This window comes from Eptesicus fuscus, chromosome 6 (assembly GCF_027574615.1).
Source record: "Eptesicus fuscus isolate TK198812 chromosome 6, DD_ASM_mEF_20220401, whole genome shotgun sequence".
In the NCBI taxonomy this organism is placed as follows: Eukaryota; Metazoa; Chordata; class Mammalia; order Chiroptera; family Vespertilionidae; genus Eptesicus; species Eptesicus fuscus.
In genome coordinates this window covers 44340991-44349383 of record NC_072478.1, presented here as the reverse complement: position 1 = coordinate 44349383, position 8393 = coordinate 44340991, and positions in this window count along the sequence as shown.

Below are 8393 nucleotides of genomic sequence, written 5' to 3'. Positions count from 1 at the left end.
TTCAATCTCTCTCCTATTACCTTCCTCTCTATAAAATAAACAAAAACATCCTATATAATAAAGAGGTAATATGCAAATTAACCCTCACACCATCACAAGATGGCTGCGCCCACAGCAGGGGCGGGGTTCCCATAACAAACGACCATCAGGGACCTGAGGCTGCGTGGCACCGGAGAAGAGGACCTCAGGCCGCTCCCCACGCCCGGTGGGGTTTGACGGGGGATCTCAGGCCGCGCCCCTGCCCCAGCGCCAGGCCGGGGGACCTGAGGCTGCGCCAGGGACCTGAGGCTACACTCCCCGCCTGACGTGTGCTGGGGGACCTGAGGCTGCGCCCCCCCCCCCCCCGGCCGCCTGGCGGGGCTTGATGGGGGTGGGGCCAGCCGGGTTTGGATCTTGCCCAATGCGGGTGGGGCCAGCTGGGTCTGGGTCTTGTGCAATTTTGAGGCATATGTGGGTGGACGGGGACTTGACTCTGGGTCCTGCAGCATGCCCCAGACTCTGAGAGGAGGAAGATTTTCATATACATTTTACTAATTTTCTTTCATCTTTGACACTTCTATTATAGAGAAAGGGCAAATAGCAATATTAAAATATTTCCTCTAATTAATTCCCTTTTAATGTGCATGAATTTTGTGCACCAGGCCACTAGTGTTAAAAATAAAAAAAGAATCAAAGGTTCCATGATCATGAGGGCCCAGAATGCCTCCTCAAACTGCTTCATGTTACCAGACTTAGGGCCTCATTCAACTCTTGCCACAGATGCATTTTGTGAACTCCAATTTGCTGGTTCTGAAGCTGGCTATATTTCTGGACTTCAATGCTCTTATTGCTCTTGGAAGCCTCTTTAGTTACTCCCCTTATTTTCTGCTCCTAATTTGGACTTAGCCTTGTCCCTCTGTTCTAAGTCTTTCATCCCAGGTTACAGCCTCATGATTATCTCTTATCTCCAATAGAAAGTAACAGATATGATGATTTAGTGTTCTTAATTTCTATGAGAAATTATAGTTGTAGGAGTCTTGCAGAGGTCCCAGCTCTATTAAAAATTATGGGTAGGTCAGTCCACATTTTGAAATACAGTTTTTTAATTGGATGGGGTAGAATTTGAGGTTCCCACTCGACCTTCATTGACATTGGAGGGGAGGGACTACTCAGCACTGTTAGATGGAATGGGAGTTCCTGCTCGGTGGTCAGCCATCACTGCTACCTCCTGGGCGGGGAGCGGCAGAGGGGCCTTGTTCCAACTTCCCTCATGGCCTCCACTGACATCACGGGGAAGGATTTGTGTCGTCACTGCTGAGCAGGTGTGGAAAGCAACCTGGTCTCCAATGATACTGCCCGGGGGGGACGAAGTCCCAGCTCCCTCCTCAGCTCTCTCTAGCCCAATGGAGATTGTTAACATGAAAAACATTCAAATCTGTAAAAAATTTTTGTGAGTGTATTTGAGCCAAACTGTCAACAATTGCTGGGAAGCAGAACCTCAATGGATTGAGATAATGCTCCGGAGAATGGCGGGTTTTCCTCTATTTTTATACATTGCAATCAAAGGAGGGGATGTAGGTGGGTTACATGAAATCCATTGGTGATAGATTAGAGAGGTGGGAGAAAGCAAAGTGGGGAAACCCCTGGGATTGGATAAAAAGTAAAATGATAGACACATACTTAGGTGGGTGCAGGAACAATGAAGGAATTTGTGGTCTCTGTCCTGGAGCCCAGGCACAATAGGTTGTGCCCTAAGGCAGTGATGGCGAACCTATGACACGTGTGTCAGCACTGACACGTGTAGCCATTTTTGATGCCACGCGGCCGCATGCCGAGGATGAAACATTTGCTGCTCCTGAGGATGAAACATTTGCGAAATAATGTTTTTTTCCTCAAAGTGACACACTACCCGAGTTATGCTCAGTTTTTTGGCGACGTTTGACACACCAAGCTCAAAAGGTTGCCCATCACTGCCCTAAGGGGTCCCGAAAAAGGGAAGTTACAAGTTACTCAGACATTTCAAGGATATGTTATCATAGGTGCAAAAATAAAGGTAGGCTCAGTTAAGGTAAAGGTTGACCTTGTCTGTGAAGATACCAGCCTAGGAGGTGACCACTCACCACAACTGCTTTTAGTTAAAGTTCAATTTCAGACCATCCTTTGTGGTTACTTTAGGTCTCTGAGTTTGCAAGACTGCCATGCAGGCCTCCCCTGAGCTTGTCAGGTGAGCATGTGGCCCCTTTTGTCCACAAGGTTTTTGAGGGGAAGTTGGTGTCACCACCATTACAGCCTGGGAATCTAGGCTTCCCAACGCAGCGTTTGCTGGCCTGGGTAGGCGGTGCTACACCGTTTTCTGGGGTGTTTCACTAGAGCAGAGCAGTTAGTGTCTAACAGTTTCTGTGTTGCTAGCTGCCCATTTCTTGGTTCTCGGCTAGGGAGCAGGTTTGCTTGGCTTGGTCCACATTCCCTGGCATTTCTGGCTTGTCAGCTTTTTTAGCTCCAAGTCTGGGATTTGTGAGGCAAAAACAAAACAAACAAAACCCCCAGGGAACAGCACCTGTAGTCCTGAGGTCCCTAACCAGCCTGCCTTCTCTCTACCTTTCAAAGTCGTCTTGTATTTGTTTTACATGTACTGTCAGGGGTTTTAGTTGTACTTAGAAGAAATACGTGTTTTTTAGATGAAGCTGCAGTAAGCTACTGCAAACACTAGAGGTCTCCTCTAATATATATTTTTTACTTTTTAACTGAAGAAAGTCTAATTTTCAGCATTATCAAACATAATGCTGAAGGATTAACTTGCCTTTTAATTTATTTTCAGTTCCTAAATATCCAAATTTTCTTAAATTGTATCTTTTAAAAAAGCAGCTGTACCTAATTATTTCCTCAAGATTATGCTATTCAATGGGAGAGGCTGTAGGCCTGACTACACGACGGTATTGTTATCATCATCCTCCCGGATCAGTTTACTTTTGACATGTTATATTCATTAAACTGCGTGGGAAATACATCACTGCCTTCGGAAACATTGTGATGTGGAACATTACGAAGTAAAACAAAATAAGGTTTCAGAAATTTGAAATTAGTTTTATCCTGTAGCTTTCATTAAAATTTTTAATTGTTCCCGAAACCTGAAGAAAAGCAGTTTACAATAGAAATCTTTCCCATTTTAACCAATCTTGGTAGCTGGAGTAGGACAGTAGACACATGAACTTTTAAATTTTTGTTGACCAAATGTCAACAAAAATTAGTTAAATATTGCATCTGGAAAAATAAAGAGAATTCTTGGGGCTATTCTAGTTGATTGGCAGCTCCCACTGGCAGTGCTGCCTGCTCATAACCTCTCACCCACATTCTTTCATCTTCTTCCAGAATAGAGTGATCAATCTTTCCAAATGTCACCACAGAAATTCAAATTGGAACCCTTAGTGCCTTTGGAAATGTAGATCACCTTTTCAGCTCAAGTTTAGATAAAGGTCATAAACTGCTTCTCTAACTCTGATCTCTGAAAACCTTGGCCATCTCATAACTTAAAACTAGGTTTTTTTGTTTTGTTTTGTTTTGTTTTACATTCAGATAGAGGCATTCCCATGACCTCTAATTGGACCAACAGGATTTTACTATTAAATCACTTCTGTATTTAGAAATCAAAAATTACCATAACAAAACAGGGATGCTATTTTATACCAAGTTTCCCTAAACTTTTGACCTGGGTGCATTTGTGAGTGAAGAAGGTGAGAAAAAAAAAAATACAACTAACTTTCTTCCAGCAGAAAACTTTTTAGTTGTCTATTATTCAGAATTAGTGGTCCTGACAGCTTAAAAAAAGAAGGGTCAAAAGTCTGCATAGTGAAAGACATCCCCTGCTGTGAACTCTGAAAGTGATGTATATGAAATAAAGGCAAATGTACTTGCTGCAGGACCCCAGGCATCCTTTCTATAGAATACAACCTGAATGGCGCCTGCTGGAGTTTTCCAATGCCTTCTCCTATTTCTACCACCACTGGCTGCTGCCTCTACTCAGTATACTCATCCATAGAAACCAATACCCGCGCCGTATGTACTTCATAAAGATTTTTGAGGAACAAATGATAAGAAATACGGGCAGAATATTGAAAGTCCAAACTTGTATTTGTTATCTTTGTGAACAAAATTTAGTCATTTTATTCTATAAGCTTTTTTTCTTTTCCCAAAAGTGAAATTACTGAAGCTTCACAGTAGGTTAGAGTTTGTTGGCAGCATGGGGGAAGGATTTTGGAAAAAATAGAACAACGTATAAAATAATTCACAGCTGTCTAAAATAATTCAGAGCATTGAAAAAAAAAAAAAAAAGACAAATAGCCTGGCCAGTGTGGCTCAGTGGTTGAGCATGGACCCATTAACCAAAAGGTCATTGTTTCGATTCCCAGTCAAGGGCACATGTCTGGGTTGCGGGCTCAATCCCTAGTAGGGCACGAGGCAGCCGATTGATGTTTTTCTCTCATCAATGTTTCCATCTTTCTATCCCTCTTTCTTCCTCTCTCTCTAAAATCAATAAAAACATGTTTAAAAAAGAAAAAAAAAAGACAAATAGTGTTTGTGTAGACAGAGTAAGAGGAGAGATTGAAGAAACAGACAAGATTAAGATCTTGAGCATGGTACCAGACCAAAGAGGTCCGTTTGCCTGCGTGTATGAAAACCCAATCAAACAAGAACAGGAGTTTGCAGCCAAGAAAGTAGAGGTTTATTAATTGAGAAAATGGTGTCAAGCCTGAAGTCATTAGGTGAGCTAATGCTCAAAGACCTGGCTCCCCAATGGCTTCCAGGGGATGGGTTAGTTATATAGGGGAAAATATTATTCACGATGGCTAAAGGAGTTGGGGTATGGGCTCCCTGATTGCTTGGAGCCAGGGGATGGAGTAGTTGATCATTGTATCAGGTTCTGATGTCAGCCATGGCATTGTTCTGTCTGGTTTCATGAGGGTGTGGTCTATAGGGTTCTTCAGCTTTATTGGGTCTGGGACTGAAGCAAGATGTTATCTTTAGCTTGACTGAAACTCTGTTTCTGTGATCAACAGATCTGAGGCTTTCCTTTCCTTTCCTTTTATTTTATTTTATTTATTGGTTTGTTTATTAAATATGTTTTCATTGAATTTTTTAGAGAGACAGGGAGAGGGATAGATAGAAACATCAGTGAGAGAACATTGATCGGCTGCCTCCTGCATGCACCTAGTGGAATGGAGCCCACAATCTGGGCATGTGCCCTGACTAGGAATTCATCTGGTGACTTCCTGGTTCATGGGTCAATACTCAACCATTGAGCCACATTGGCCAGGCCAGCTCCATTTCTTTTTCTTTTTTTTTTTTAAATATTTTATTGATTTTTTACAGAGAGGAAGGGAGAGGGATAGAGAGTTAGAAACATCGATGAGAGAGAAACATCGATCAGCTGCCTCCTGCACACCCCCTACTGGGGATGTGCCCGCAACCAAGGTACATGCCCTGGACCGGAATCGAACCCGGGACCCTTCAGTCCACAGGCCAACGCTCTATCCACTGAGCCAAACCGGTTTCGGCCCAGCTCCATTTCTTTAAGTGACCCTTTGTCCTTTCAGTCTTCTTGACTCATACTGGCCTTGTCCAGTCTACTGGCACCATGATTCACTTGCCTCCTTTCTTTCCTTCACCTTTGAAGCCCTTAGGACAAGCATGTCAAACTCAAAGGCTAACACGGGCCAAATAAATGAGGCATGAGGCCTATGGGCCACGAGTTTGACATGCTTGCCTTAAGACATCAGGTTCTGGTCAGCATCAAACTTACTTAAAAAAAAAAAAAGCCTTAGATCTGTTGATCAAAGGATCAGAATTTTGGTCAAATTAATGATAACATCTTGACTTCAGTTGTGTTTCAGCCCCAGGCCCATGAAGCAGAAGGACCCTACAGACCACACCCTCATGAAACTGCCAGAAGCTAATTCCAGCATGTCATAATTGCAAGAGTTTCATCAAAAGGTTGATGGAACTTGGGGACTCAATAAGGGCTGAGTCACATATGTTGTCACCTGTTGGAATGGCTAAAGGCATTTGCCCCAAACCTGAATAAGATGATTGTTTGCTGCCAGACAGCTCAGGGCATCTTAATCTACATGTTTTTGCCTCCTACTGGCCAAACACCTGAACAGCCATAGGCTATTCCCCAATCTGACAATGCTTCTGTATGAAACCCTACCCTTTGAAGTGTATCTCCACCTTGCCTTAGGACAATTTGTGTTAATAAAAAGCAAGGGTGCTGAGACAAGAAGAACTTCGCTCCTTCAGCCAGGCTCCTCTGACCCCCAATGCCTTTCAAAATTATCTTTCATCTTTGGACTCCTACTTAATCTATGCACAGCCTTTCTCCAGATTGCTGAACCCTTCTTAATGCTGGAACAAGAACCCCGGCATGAAACTAGATAGAATGATGCCATGGCTGACATCAGTGGCATAGCATAGGAAATCCATGAACAAGTGGAGTAGGGAAGGCAATGGTGAAAAGAAGGAACTATTTTACAGTAGAAATAAATTAATAAAATATTCAAAGGAGGGGAAAAAAACTCCACAATTGATATTATTGATTTCTATCCTAATTTGTCCCCCAAACACATTTAAAATGTGGTGGTTTGAAAATCACTCAAAGTTCATGGAAGTTTGGAAGCTTCAAGCTTTACACTCACCAAATGCCTTCGTGTGGCTGTCACCACGGGTGGAGTCTTCCTGTCTGGGTGGACCAAGCTTGATTTATAGACACAGCCAAGCCTTCCCAGCATTTAGAGGCTGGAGGGCAGTGGCATTCCACAGTGATGAGAGAATTAGTTCCTCAAAGAATCAGCTGCTCTAACGTGACCTCCAACTGGAGTCCTTGATCACTGTAAAGAGGGAAAAGGGCCAGCTTCCGGTAGCGCCACAAGGAAGGAAGGGGAGTCTCAGAGTAACTGGTCAGATTAAATCAAAAGTTCAAGGCGGATACTGTGTAAGGCTGATAAATTCTGGGTCCCTTTCTGGGTCTAGAGAAGAAGAAGAAAAAATTAAGCATTTATTAATATTTTATCTCTTAATAGAGATATTTATGTAAATCCATGGGTAATTTGTTTCCCCCTGAACAAAGGAAATTTCAAGTGAAGTGAGCTTGTTGAACTTATTCCACTATTCCAATAAAGATCCTCTCATTTGGCAGAACTCTGAGGATCTCATACGCTATGGGAGTAAAAGAAAACATTTCAATTTCTTAGGTACAATCATACTTGACTGACCTTAAAAGACACTTGAAATCAAAGAGGTAAACCACTCTGAGCACAAACCAGATAAACTCTGGATTCAGCTATCATGTGCAAAATTATGTACTTTAATCTTCAAAAATTATGTACTTATTGTTAAATAAGCTTATCTGGTAACTACCAAAATCAGAGAAAAGAGACAATCTTTTGCTGTTATCATAAGTATTCAATACATGGGACACATTATCTGTTATGAATGGGAAAAATCTCAATGCCATTCCTACAATTCCAAAGGAGTGGGGTTTTTCTGTTTCCCAAGGGCTCTGTTCTAACCATATATGTCAGCATTTTAATTTAAAAAAAAAATGTTTGCCATATACTCAAATCTGAATAATCATAGTTATTCTTTTAGCAAAAAAAAAAAAAAAAGTGAATATAATAGAGTCCTTTTTATTTTTTTCTACTAAATGCCAGGAAATATAACAAAAAGACATTTCTTTTATTGATTTTTCTCTTATTATAGTGATAATTATATTGTCAATAAAGCTAATGAAGTCTCACCAGTACTGGGCAGTTATAGATGTCCTTCAACAAATGCATGTTGGCTGATTTTGATTGTCCAATTTATCTTGTAATTTGGGCCCTCTAGGGTACTTGATAAGCTATTCATTTATGTAAACCTTTATAATATTCCAGGCACTGTTCCAGGTGCTGAGAACAGAGTGGTTATCAAGAGAGAATACACAAAGAACAGAAATGGCTCTCCATCCTGGTTTCAAGAAGAATAAGAAGAGTTCACAGTGAGTTGTTCTGAGACAATTCATTCAAGTACAATAAGGACATCTCATTTGGTTGCTCCCCAAGAAATAGGTGTCTGTTCCACTCAGATTTGAACACTACTCCTACTTTTGATCAATCATTTTCTTGACTTCACAGACCCATGAGTATGCAGAAGTTATGTTCATAACTTCTGCATACTCATGACTTCTACATACTTCATTGAGTACTGCTTCCACTCTTTGCATTTGCACAGAAAATCCCCAGAGGATATGATGAGCTCAATCTATGCACAGCCTTTCTCCAGATTGCTGAACCCTTCTTAATGTTCAATCAAGTTGGTTGAACTTCTCCTAATGCCTCCGTGCTCAGTCTAGGACCCTCTTATAGATTGCTGGCAGGCCTACA